The sequence below is a fragment of the Tupaia chinensis genome, unplaced genomic scaffold, assembly GCF_000334495.1.
Source record: "Tupaia chinensis unplaced genomic scaffold, TupChi_1.0 Scaffold000570_1, whole genome shotgun sequence".
In the NCBI taxonomy this organism is placed as follows: domain Eukaryota; kingdom Metazoa; phylum Chordata; class Mammalia; order Scandentia; family Tupaiidae; genus Tupaia; species Tupaia belangeri.
In genome coordinates this window covers 1,464,744-1,478,342 of record NW_006160084.1, presented here as the reverse complement: position 1 = coordinate 1,478,342, position 13,599 = coordinate 1,464,744, and positions in this window count along the sequence as shown.

Genomic DNA, 13,599 nt, shown 5'->3' with positions numbered 1-13,599 from the left:
GAGCAGAAAAAGGTGAGGATTATGGGATGCTGGATGGTCGACGACCACTTCAAGGAGTAGCTGCCCAACTCCTTCCTATCATGAGACCAAGAGCCTAGACACCTAGACTTCAATTTTCCAATAGAGTTGGAAGCATTTAGCTCCTTGCATGAAACACCTCAATTTTTAAATGTTAACATTGCACTCTCTAAATAGCCGAACAACGTGTAAGGTGATTGCACGCATCGTGGCCGAGTTTTGCTCATGGCTTTCACTTTGCTTTCTCTGCCTTAGGCCTAGGGTTGGCAAACCACTGCACCCTGGCCAAATCCATCCCACTGGACATTTTTTAAAATAAAGTTTTATTGGAACACAACCACTGCCATTCATTTCTGTACTGTCTTCTGCAGCCTTCAGTGATAATGGCAGAGTTGAATAGCTGTGAAAGAGACCATAAGGCCCATCAAGCTTAAAGTATTTGCTCTTTGAGCCTTTTTAGGAAAGACTGTTGATTTCTTGCTTTCCGGTCTTGAAAATGATAGCATCTCCCATTATCTCTGATCTTTTCTAACAGATTAGCTACCGTGTTTAGATGAGTGGACGATAAAGAGCCAGAAACAACTACTACCATGTACCAGAACCCAGGTTGTTTTACCACCAACAAACTGATGAGCAATTTGAATACAAAACAAACCATAAAATAACAGAGGAGTGGGTTATGAAGATCATCTGAATTCATTCCAGTCAGAATCCCACTAACTGGAATTCCCGATTGTGAAGCCTTGGGCTGAGGATTAACCATTCTGAGCTGCTGTATTATCATCTTTAAAACAGTAACACCAGGGGCCAGCTGGTGGCATGGTGGCCACTGGACTCCCACATGGTAGACTGGGGTTTGAGTCCTGGACCTGGTGGCTTGCTTTCTCACTCTCTTTCTCTTTCTATCTCTCTCTGTCTCTGGTGAGCACATGTGCCCTACAGCAAATTAAATAATAATAATAATAAATAAAATAAATCATTATTTAAAAGCATGATAACTCTGTAAGTGCTTACAGTTTTGGTGGTGAGACTGAGTAGTAATGTGTGTTAGATATTCAGCACTTAATAGAAGGTCAATAAAGATGCAGATAATACCTTTAAAAGTGGCAGTAGTAATAGGCTCAGATATATTCAAACTTTCTTGCCCAATACAATCTCTCTTTCCTAGACCTTTGATAAGAAAAATTATTTGGGACCAGCAGATGGTACAGCGGTTATATTGCTGGACTCCCACATGGCTGACTACAGATCGAATCCCAGACCTGGTACCTTGTAACTCACACTGGCCATGTGTAGGGGCATGCCCAAAAGCCCAGGAAGAGAATGAAGGAAAAGGAATTGTAGCATGGCCAACTCCCCTGGAGGGAGGTGATTTCTCACTTTCCCTCTCACTGTCTCTGTCTCTCTCCAGTGAGCGCATGCACCCTAAGGCAAAAAAAAGCTCTAAAGGAGAAAGCAAGCAAGGCAGGCAGGTGATTCATTTCAAAGGAAGTCTCAGGAGAAGCACAGGCAAGTTCCTCCTTTAAGACGCAGTTACTCATTTTAAGGGCTTTCACTGGGTGCTCAGGAAATGTGCAGAGGGAGTGTTCAGCACATGCTGGGTGACTTGTTTTTATGACCATGTGCACTAATGAAAGGATTCAAAATAGTGTAGAATCAGAAAAATACAAAGATCGAGAGATGGAATGTGATAGTCTTCCTTTGCACTGCTCTAAAGGACGGCCACCAAGTAGAATGAAATAAATCGGGACTAGAAGACCATTGCAGACTGACCTCTCTCTTCAACAGTCGATGCCATGAACTAAAGCAGCCGGGTGTGGGGTGATGGGTGATGGGATGTTCTTGATATAAAGAGGCTCAGGAGACCTCATGACCTAATGCAATACACAGCCCTTGGCTGGATTCTGGCCTGAACAAATTAGCTATGAAAGAACTTTTGGGGACATCTGAGAAACTTAAAAAGCTAATTGGTTATTATATAATATCAGGTAATTAAAATTCTGTTAGCTTGGATAGTAATATTGTGATTGTGTCATTTTAGATATACATAATGAAGAATTTAGAATTAAGATGTTATAACAGGGAGGGGGCCAGAAGGTGGTGTGATGGTTGGAGCACTGGACTCCTACATGGCTGAATGCATGTTCAAGTCCTGGACCTGGTAGCTTGCTTTCTCACTTTCTGTTTCTCACTGTCTTTCTCTCTCTGTGTTTCTGGTGAGCCCTATAGCAAACCAATAATAATAATAATAATAATAATAATTAAATGAATAATTCTTTTTAAAAAATTAAAAAGATGTCATAATGGGGGACTAGCAGATGGCATAATGGTTATGTTGCTGGACTTCCACATAGTCGACAGTGGTTTGAGTCCCAAACCTGGCAGCTTAAAAAACGCACGGTGGGTGCATGTGCATGCATGCTCAAAATCCCAAGAGGAGATTGAAGGAGAAGGGATTGTGGTGTGGCCATCCCCCCGAGGGAGATGATTTCTCTCTTTCTGTTTCTCTTTGTCTCTCCAGCAAATGCACATGTCTCATAGCACAAAAAAATTAACTAAACAAAAACAACCTCTTGAAAAAATTAAAAGATGTGATTACAGAAGCTGGACAGCAGTGCGGAGGTGGCAGACCACCTGGGTGAGGCTGGGTGAGGCTGACCCACATCAGAGGGCATCAGGGTCAAGTTCAGAGACCTCCCTGGGTGCGCCTGGTGTGCATGTGCCCACGATCTGGGGATGGCTGGGGCTGAGGGTGGATTGTGGCACTGGGACCTGTTGGGGCGTTGTCTCTGTCCTCTCTCTTCCTGCTTCTCTCACTCATGAAAAAAAAAATAGAAAAAAGAAAAAGAAGAAACTTTAAGATAACCAGAAATTTTTTATAATCTTTTAAAATTTATTTTAAAATTTATTATGACTATCATGTAAACAGTCCAACCAAAACGAAAGAAACAGATAAAAGAAAAACAACCAATCGGAGGAACAGGTAACAAGGTTCAATCCAGCTGATCCGGCTGATGGGTGTATACGTCTGTCTACATTTCTGATAAGCCATAATACTTAAATACTGTCCCCCGTCTGGGACAAGTCACTCACTTATGCAAACTGATCAGGACCCATGTCACTTGTAAAACACTTGACTTAAAAATCACGTGCTTATTGGCCCAGACAACTTCAAAATTGGGGTTTTATCAGTAAATGTAGGTTAAAAGAACTTACAGAAAGAACATTAGTAAAGAGCCAGAGGGGCCTGCCTGTGGTCTGGTGGCTAAGGGAGCTGGCTCTCACACGACTAACCATGCAGTTCAAGTCCTGGAGCCAGCAGCTTCACAATGCACCAGGTGAGTGTGTATGTGTGCCCAAAGTCCCGGCAGGAGGGAGAAAGGGGGGAAGGGATTGCAGCGTGACCGTCCTCCATGCTTTCTCCCCCTTCCTCTCTCTGTCTCTTTCTGGCTAACACACGCACCCTCTGGCAGATTTTTAAAAGTTAAAATAATAAAGAGCCGGGGCTCCCTGAAATGGGCTGAGTTGGCTTCGTGCTTTTGTGGGTTGCCAGAGAGAGGCACACAGTAGCCTTGGAGGGTCAGCCGTTCCGTGTGAGGGAGAGTTAGAGTCACCCTCATTCATCCTGCATGACCTAGGCAGCGACAGGCTTTGACATTTCTGGTCAAACACCCTCTTCTCCTCCTCCATGAGAGCAAAGCAAGACTACCCTCAGATCGATCAACACCTCTCTCTCCTTTTAAAAGTTATTTACTTAGGGACCAGCAGAGGACGGAATGGTTATGTCCCTGGACTCATGAGTAGTTGACTGCAGTTCGAGGCATGAACCCAGTGACTTAAAACTCATGCCAGGCATGTGTGCGTGCCCAAGATCCCGTGAGGAGAATGGAGGAGAAGAGATGGCAGTGTGGCATCTCCCCGGGAGGTGATTTCTCACTTTCTGTCTGTCTCTCTGTCTCTCTGGTGACCACACCAATCTGATAGCAAAAATCTCTCAAAAGAAAGTTATTTATTTATATTTCTTTCATGGGCAAAAGAGATGGAGAAACGGGTAACACCCACCAGGGTCCTGTGTGTGGTCCACCCGCAGCCCCACCCAGCCCCCCATCCTGAGCAAGCGCGTGCCCTGCGTGCTCGGACAGACCTCAGACAGAAACCCAGAATCTTCCCATGTGGGCCAGCCTCACAGAGCACTGCATTTTACCACCACGCCACACAGCCCCACGGTAGCCTTCAATGCATCTACAGAGATCGTGCTCTACCCTAAAACCCGTAACACCGATTTTCACCTGTATGTTCTGACTTCAAAATGGTTTGTAGCAATTATACTCCTTTCAGAGTTGTTCACATTTTACATCGATTTTATCTCCACAAATGTTGTCCTCCATAGAGAACTTGACTTAGCATACTACTCTTTGTTACAAAAGCCTTTAAAAATTTTTTTTAATTAATCATGCAGAGGCTAAAATTCCAATGTGCTATTTGTTCGAGAATACTTCTTTATTTCCTATACTCTCTCCAAAGCACGTTTAAACTAAAGTTGTGACAGCACCATCTCTTTTAGAGAAGCAATGCTTTAAAACCATGGGCTAGAACATGGGCCGTTTGTAGATTCAGCCCTGGGGTCCATCCCCTGGCTGGCTCCCTCCTTTCTACCTTTTCCAGCAATGCACAGAACTTGTCAAACCAAACCTCAGATAAGTGACGCATGGACGTTTCACCATCGGGAGAAATGGGAAAACCTCATCCAAATAGTTGGGTAATTCCAACACCCTCCTTCCACACGCGCATGGCGTTCCTCTCATAAATGTCGCCGTGCCCGACTGGCCAATTGGCTCTGAAAAATTACATATGATCTCCAAGTCCCAAATTCTGCTCGGCACCTCTTAATTTACTTTTTCTCTTTATGAAATAGGAATAGTATAAACACGAGATGGGAGGACTTAACGCTTCTTTTGGCATCGTCTTTCTGGAGCTGAGAGGACTGGCCAGAGCCTTCACACATAGCCGCCTCTCTGGTCTCCAACTCAGCTCCTCTTGAGACATTTTTAGGGCCTCCTCCAGAGGCTCAGCCCCAAACAGATGTCCCTCTCGCCCCCACTTCAAAATGGTGTGGTGTGAGGGAACACAGGAGAAGAGAAAAAAAAAAAGAAAGAAAAAGCTTTGGTAACCATGTGTCACAGTATAGAAAGTGGTTCATACATTAAGGGAAAGTCAAAATGCAAAGCCAGAAAATATGCCCACAGTCGATGGACATCATGAAAAAGAGCTTCTAGCAGCTTCCCTGCGGAACCAAGTAGGCAGGAGCCCCAGATGATCAGGTGGATGGTCGCATGTCATGTTGGTTGGGGTTTTGACAGGGGAGGTCAAACCGACACCCAGAGGTGAAATCTCTCAAGCTGGACACTGATCCCATTGTGAACTGGCTGCTCCTCAGTTGAGTGGGCTGTCCCATGCACTAGCAGCATCTGGGTCTAGACCCACTCAGCACCCAGAGCGGAGCATTTGTGATGGCCTAAAACTCTAAGACATTGTCAGGTGCCACCTGGGGGGCAAAAACCTCTGGGGTTGGTTATTCTATGTAAACAACTGAGTCAGAATCACCTCGTGTTCATCCAGACCAATCTTGGCATCTAGGGGCTTTGGCACTCTTCTGGCCAACTCTAAAATCACCCCCAGGGGAGAACTACTGACCTACGGCATGGATACATATGATGCTCAAGGGGCGGTTCCATTAGTTCAACCCAACAGGCTTCTTGGGATTCTGCAGATGGGTTGGCCACATGGTAGAAATTCAACTTTCAGGAAACTCACACCCAGGAGAGAGGACCATCGATCGCAGAGGCCAGGAAACTGAGGCCCAAGACAGAGGGACTGTGTGGCCAAAGTCCTTTACTGATCAAATGGAAGCCCAACAAAGGCTCATGTGTGCAAAAAGGGGACAGAAGGCAGGACGGGAGAAAAGAGGGAACAAATCATTGTGTAAGTGTGGTTTTATTGAGCTATGATTCTGGGGGTGCCAACACAGGAACTCCAAGTTCTAGTGAGAACAGTCATAGCTCTTGAGCTGATCGGCACTCCAGACCACTTGAGAAGCTCCAAAAAAGAAAACACAACTCAAAATTGGGCTCTACTTAAGACTAACAGAATCAGTCTCTGGAGGCATGGTCTTGACTTTGGCACTCAAATATAACAAAACAAAAGCAGTTCCCCAGATGGATCTATGAGCAGCCAGAGTAGGGCAAGTGATAGGGGTTCAAGAGATGATGACTTCAGATCAGCCTTCTGTAAGAGCTGCCCAAGGGCCATTTCCTATCTCTGAAGGTGAAAGAGCAGATCATTATCACAAAGCAAGTATCTTGGAGGAATTCCTTGGATCAAGCTGAGGACCCTGCTCCTTCAATGCACCCTTTCAAAGAAGGACTGGGTGTTCCTCAGTGCCTGACAGCAGCAGACTGCCCGAAATCCAGGGTTTACTCACAAGTGGGGGGCATGCGTATTTGCAGCAACTCTATTTGCAAGAGAACTGCCTTCTGCATGGGAAGCTGAGCATGCAAAGCTGCCCGATTTGGTGATTGCAGGCCTCATGCTACAGGAGTGAACACAGAACTGCCTCCTCTGGCTTTCAGCCCCTACACCCTGAGAGCAATCAGGACTTCTACGTCCTTGGCCCACTCGGCAACTTGCATTCCCTGCCCACGAGGGCTCCTCTTAGCAACCGAGAACCCCACTGCCATGGGCACGGTTGACAGATGTAAGGGACCACAGAGGATCCTCTGGTCCTTGAGCCTCAGAGAACCTACTGCCATTGCCATGCCCTGCCGGCCATCCTTCTGCCGGCTTCTCAAAGGTGTTGTAGTGGACATCTGTTGTTTTTGTCTGCTAGGCCCACGTTCTCCTCCTTCTGATAACAACACCCTAGTTTTTTGGGCTTTTTTTCCCCCAGAAGGAATCACTGCTCCCTGCTTGCAGCCCTCGAGCTATGTGGGCTCCACCTGCAAGTCCAGGAGCAGAAAGGAGCTGGGCCTGGCTCACCAGAGCTCTGCATCCTTCTGGCCATAGTGATTGGTTCAAAGACGGACGTATGAGCTGATCCAGGCAAAGCAGCTGGATTCCTGGAGGGCTGGTATTTTCATTCACAGAGATTGGCTTCTACCATGGATGTGTCTAGAAGAGAGGGCTCATACTAAGGCTAGGGCCACCTGGGACCAGCAGATGGCATAACAGTAATGTTGCTGGACTCCCATGTAGTCAACCATGGTTCAAGTCCCAGACCTGGCAGCTTAAAACTCATGCCAGTTGTGTGTGCATACGTGAGTGCCCAAAATCCTGAGGGGAGAGTAGAGGAGGAGTATGGTGTGGCCATCCCCCCAGGGTGTGTGTTTGTGTGTATGTGTGTGTGTGATTTCTCACTTTCTGTCTCTGTCTGTCTCTCTGATAAGTACATGAGCTCTATAGCGAAAATCTCTCTTAAAAAAAAAAAATGCAGCTAGAGCCACCTGAAAAAGAAGCCTACAGAGGGTGAGAGGAGCAGAGAGATGGAAAGAGAACTCAGACCCCACAACTGGCTGGAGACTCCAGGTCAGGCCTTGTCTTCAGCCCCCACCCCTACTCAGGAACCTTCACTTATTGGAACGAGCTAATACTCTTTTTTTTTTTTTTTTTGAGAGATTTTTCACTGTAGGGCGCGTGCGCTCGCCAGACAGACAGAGAGAGACATAGAGACAGAAAGCGAGAAATCACCCCCCAGGGGGGATGGTCACGCCGCAATCCCTTCTCCTCCATTCTCCTCTCGGGATCTTGGGCACGCACGCACACGCGCCCGGCGTGAGTTTTAAGCCACCGGGTCCGGGACACGAACCGCGGTCCACTACGTGGGAGTCCAGCGACATAGCCATTACGCTAACTGCTGGTTCCCACGAGCTAATACTCTTGTGCTTAAGCAACTCGGGGTAAGCGCCTGTCACTGGCGGTTGGAGCTGTCCCCCAAATGTGGGATGCAGGGGACTTCCTCTGATAACCAGCCATCTGTGGTTTACCAAGGGCACTGCACAGACCCGAAGGTCCTCTGCCTTGTGGGCCTCTGGATTCCACGGCTCCCCAATGCCTGTGCAGTCCGGGCTCCGATACTCTTGTGCTTAAGCAACTCGGGGTAAGCGCCTGTCACTGGCGGTTGGAGCTGTCCCCCAAATGTGGGATGCAGGGGACTTCCTCTGATAACCAGCCATCTGTGGTTTACCAAGGGCACTGCACAGACCCGAAGGTCCTCTGCCTTGTGGGCCTCTGGATTCCACGGCTCCCCAATGCCTGTGCAGTCCGGGCTCCGGGGCCCAGCACTGCAAGCTGCTGGCCTCTGACTCCCTCCTCCCTACTGTCTCCCTTCTGCTGCCCTGATCTTGCCTACAATCACCTCCTCCTCTCCTGCGTCTCAGGTCCCGGCTCAAGCACTGCCCCTTGCATCCAGTTTCCCGTGATGCCATTGCTGAAGCCAGGGCTCCCTCATCTAAACCCGGAAGCCCTGCAACCGGCTATCTCGAGACCTCTAGGCTCCGCCCACCGTGGTGGCACAGGGCAGGCAGTCACGGACACACACCTGGTTTGATGGGTAGTGACATGTGACTTTGTTTTTAGACTCAGTTTCAGCTCCTTAGTTCATACTGTAAGTCTCATTTCTTTTGGTAAGGGAGTTTTGCTATAGGACATGTGTGCTTGTTGCAGAGACAGAACAAGAAATAACCCCCCACGCCAGGTGTGTGTGTGTGTGTGTGTGTGTGTGTGTGTGTGGCCATGCCACAATCTCTTCTCTTCCATTCTCTTCTCAAGATTGTGGGCATGGGGACCAGCAGTTAGCGTAATGGCTATGTCGCTGGACTCCCACGTAGTCGACCGCGGTTCGAGTCCTGGACCCGGTGGCTTAAACTCATGCCAGGCGTGTGTGTGTGCCCAAGATCCTGAGAGGAGAATGGAGGAGAAGGGATTGCGGCGTGGCCATCCCCCCTGGGGGGGTGATTTCTCGCTTTCTGTCTCTCTGTCTCTCTCTGTCTGTCTGGTGAGCGCATGCGCCCTATAGCAAAAACCTCTCAAAAAAAAAAAAAAAAAAGATTGTGGGCATGCATACACTCATACCCAGCATGAGTTTCAAGCTGCTGGATCTGGGACTCAAAACAGAGTCCAGCGCCTTAACCACCACATCACCTGCTGGCCCCCAAACTGTAAGCCTTTTTTTTTTTTTTTTTTTGAGAGGTTTTGGCTATAGGGCGCATGCGCTCACCAGACAGACAGAGAGAGACAGAGAGATGGAAAGTGAGAAATCACCCCCCCAGGGGGGATGGCCACGCCCCAATCCCTTCTCCTCTGGGGATCTTGCGCACGCAAGCACATGCACCCGGCGTGAGTTTAAGCCACCAGGTCCGGGACTCGAACAGCGGTCGACTACATGGGAGTCCAGCGACATGGCCATTACGTTAACTGCTGGTCTCACCCCCCCTCAAAGCCTCTTGAAAGCCCATCTTCATTCATCCTTATTCATCTCATAGTACTAAAAAGATACATTGTTGAGTAAATAAGTACACATACGGATACTTTGATATTGCCTTATTAAAAAATAAGACTGGTTCTTATGTTGCTAATGGGGAAATCAAGAGATAGAAACAGTATCGGTTATGAGAAACTACCTTGCTTGCACCTGAGGTGAAGCCCCAGGTCAATTCACTGGATATTTGGGACACAGATTGAAGATGGCCTGGCCTGGGCTCAGATTCCAGCTCTGCCTCTGCTGTGTTATCCTGGGCTGGGTTCTCAGCCTCCCAAATCGCTTCTCCTAATGAGTGAGATGGCTTTACAGAACATCCCTCAAAGGCTGCTTGGGAGGTAGAAGTATTCTTTTTTTTTTTTTCCCGTTATTTTAATTTGCTACAGGGAGTGTGCACTCATAAGAGACACAGAGAGAGAGAGAGAAACAGAGACAGAGAGAGAGAGAAAGTGAGAAGTCACCCCACAGGGAGGATGGCCATGCCACAATCCCTTCTCCATTCTCTCAGGATTTGGGGTACTCTCACACTCACCCCCAGCATTTTTCAAACCGCTGGATCTGAGACTTGAATTGTGTTTTTTGGAAAGGTTTCTACTATAGGGTATGTACACTCACCAGAAAGACAGAGACAGCAAGTGAGAAATCACCCGCCAGGGGGGATGGCCACGCCGCAATCCCTTCTCCTCCAGTCTCCTCTTGGGATCTTGGGCACGCACGCACACGTGCTCAGTGTGGTTTTAAGACACTGGGTCTGGGACTCGAACCACAATCGACTACATGGGAGTCTAGCATGTTGCTATGTTAGCCATTACGCTCTCTGAGGATCCAGCCTTCTTAGCCACCACAACACTGGCTGGCCCAGCAAGCATAGTATCCCAGCATACATAAAGCGTGTCGCTCCTTACCTGACATGTAGTACGTGTGCAGAAAGCAGCATTCAGAAGCGCTCTGAGACCCCACAGCCCAGCAACGAGTCCCTCCTTCCCTTCCCGCTCTCCCTGTCTTTCTAGTCTTGAGAATTATATTGCCAGGTATGTGTTTTTTTGGTTTTTTTTTTTTTTAAATCTCTCCCTAGATCCTAAAAATACAATTTCCTATCTCAGGCAAGCCAAATTACTTCCTTGCTTTTCTCTGAAAATGCCTTAAAAATTCCTCTAGCATCAACGCTGTAGCCGAGTGGTTAGGCACACACGGGAACCAGATCTCATGTGGCTGACCACAGTTCAAACCCCAGCCCCGGTGACTTGATGTCAGGCCCACGTGCATGCATGCCCCAAGTCCTGGAAGGAGAGAGAAATGGAGGAAAAAGGATCACAGTACGACACACCCCATCACGGGGGTGTTAGCGGGAGGACTGTTACTTTCTCTGTTTCTCAGTTTCTTTGACAAGAACACAAGACTTCTGGCAATTAAAAAATATTTAAAATTATATATATACATATATACACACACATGTATACATACACATATACACATATGTACATATATATGTGTGTGTTTATATATGTATGTATATATGCTAATATATCAAATTTCCTCTAGCATCCACTTACTTCCTTTCCCCCAAAGGCTCACCCTGAGCATGCTGTCCTAGGGTACTCAATCCTCCTTTTTGAAATCATTTCCCACTTGGCCAACCTTGCTCATTTAAAACATGTAACCAAGTCCATGTGGATTTAGGACAATATTTATGAGAACCCTTTCCAGGTGCCTGGTGCTGTACTTCCTTCTCTTACTGTTGTCAGTCGACAAATATTTATCAAGTGTCCTCCAGGGATCAGGGACCAGGCTGAGCCAGGGGGTCGTGGGGAGCCAAAGAGACCCTGCTGTGTCCTCACCCTCTTCCTGAGTTTATAGCAGCTCCTTGTCTGCAAGTGGAGGCGGAATGAAACCTGCAACTTCACTAGCTTCTCGCCCTGCCATCTCCTCCTTTATTAAAATTGCAACATATTAAAAAAAAAAAAAGAAAAGAAAAACAACAACTCTTCCCCCCAAGAAGGAGCTCTTAATTACCTGCTCCACTCTCTGCGAGGTGAGTATGTTCGCTGCTTTGTAATTTTATTGGCCTTATTGTTTCATAAGAAAATAAAAAACAGTCTCAACAGGAGACTGCGAGGAGCGGAGGAAGCCAAACACAACTTAGGCACCTTATTAAAAACAATTAGGGATTGTTTGATGAGGCAGATTCGGCTCCAGATGGCCAGCCTCCATATAGCCATGGTTCAGATTTCTTCTCACCTTCCCCCAGCCTCTTCCCAAGTTTTACATCATCAGTTTTCTTAAAATACAAGGATGGGATTGTAAGGGACGTTGTTCCCACGTTTGGCACTTTTCTTGGTGGCAACCAAATCGTTCCTGCAGTGACAACTGTCGGTGCTGGGCCCTTTGGTCTTTTCCCCAGTTACCGTCTTTGTCCCAGTTCTTAAGAGTAGGGTTGAGAGACCGTTCATCAGCTCTTCGGACGTCTAAGCTCGCTTTGCTGGGTGACAAGTTCGGCCGAAGGGACCTTGGGGACAAAGCATTTATCGGCTTCATATGAGCTATGAGGGGTCCACCAGGGGGGAATGCGGAAGGGCACCATGACGGAGGAATGGCCACCCCCAGACTCGCTTCCTCCCTCTTCTCCTCCATGGCTGAGTTTCAACAGCACCCATGCCTGGAGGGGGCACAGGGCACACTGTCCCCCCTCTGTGCCTTTGCTCACGCCGCGCCTTCTGCCCAGACGGCCTTTCTCCTACCTGCTGGCTCGGCGAAGCGCTACACACCTTCTAATGTTCAGTGAGGCGGGACCTCGCTGCCTTGCAGCCCGCCCATAACGCCCAGGCTGTGCTGACGGATAGCTCCTCGTGTTCATTTCTATTGCAAAGATCTGTCTCTGGGTCTGTTTTCCTCCAAGAGACACAGACTTCCGGGGGACAGGGCTTGAACTGTAGTGCCCTCCATTTTCTCTAGTCATCTAACCGGCTGACGGGGGCGTTTCGGAAAAATGTGCTTCTCTAGGAGTCAGCAGGTATCATGGTGGTTATGGCGCTGAATTCCCACATGGGCAACTCCATGGTTCGAGTCCCAGACCCAGCAGCTTGAAAATCACACCAGGCACGTGTGCATGCGTGACCAAAATCCTGAGAGGAAACTGGAGGAGAGGGACTGCACCCCTGGGAGGTGATTTCTCACTTTCCTTCTCTGTCTCTCCAGCAAGCATGTACACTCTATGGCAAAAACCTAAAAACAAAACAAAACACCTCCCAGGGCCCACATCTCCTTGCGACGTCGGGGTTAGGCCCCACGACATAAATATTTTCAGCAGCCCCTCAAGTGATGCTGACGTGTGCAGGTGTTGAGAACTACCGTAGTCATCGCTCCAGAGATGTTTGTGCACCAGGATCCACCTGCACTGAGAATAAGAGATATTTCTGGATTACCCAGGAATGGTGCTCAGGGATCATTCCTGACTCTGGTCCTATGAATACAAGGGGAATCATTTATTTCCCCCATTTATTGCTGGGAAAGTTGTTATGATCTAAAAATGGAGAATAAAAAGGCGGGATTGGTACAAATCAAAATGAGTATAAAATGGCAGGAGATTGCCAACACCTGCATACACATCACAGAAGAAAGCAGACACGGGAGTATGCCCAGTAATATGCTGGGCTCACAGCCGAGAGGCCGCTCTCCGAGTGCAGACCGAGGCCGATGCCCAGGTGCGCAGGTGAGGACAGTCAGGTACGAAGCAAGAGTGGGTGGCTGTCACGGGGTTGAATTTGTTCCCCACGAGGATACATGGAAGTCCTCACTGCCAACACCTTTGGACCTGGTCTCATCTGGAAATGGAGGCTTTATGGAAGGAATCCAGCCAAAACGAGATCCTCCCGGATCAGGGTGGCCCTCCCCCTGCGGCTGGTCGCCTCAGTGGAGGGAAAGCTGGACACGGAGGCACAGGAGGAGGCCACGTGGAGTTGGAGGCAGAGAGCAGAGGGGTGGGTCTGCACGTCCGGGGACAGCTGGCAACCACCAGAAGCCATGAGACAGGACGGAGCAGAGGCTACCTG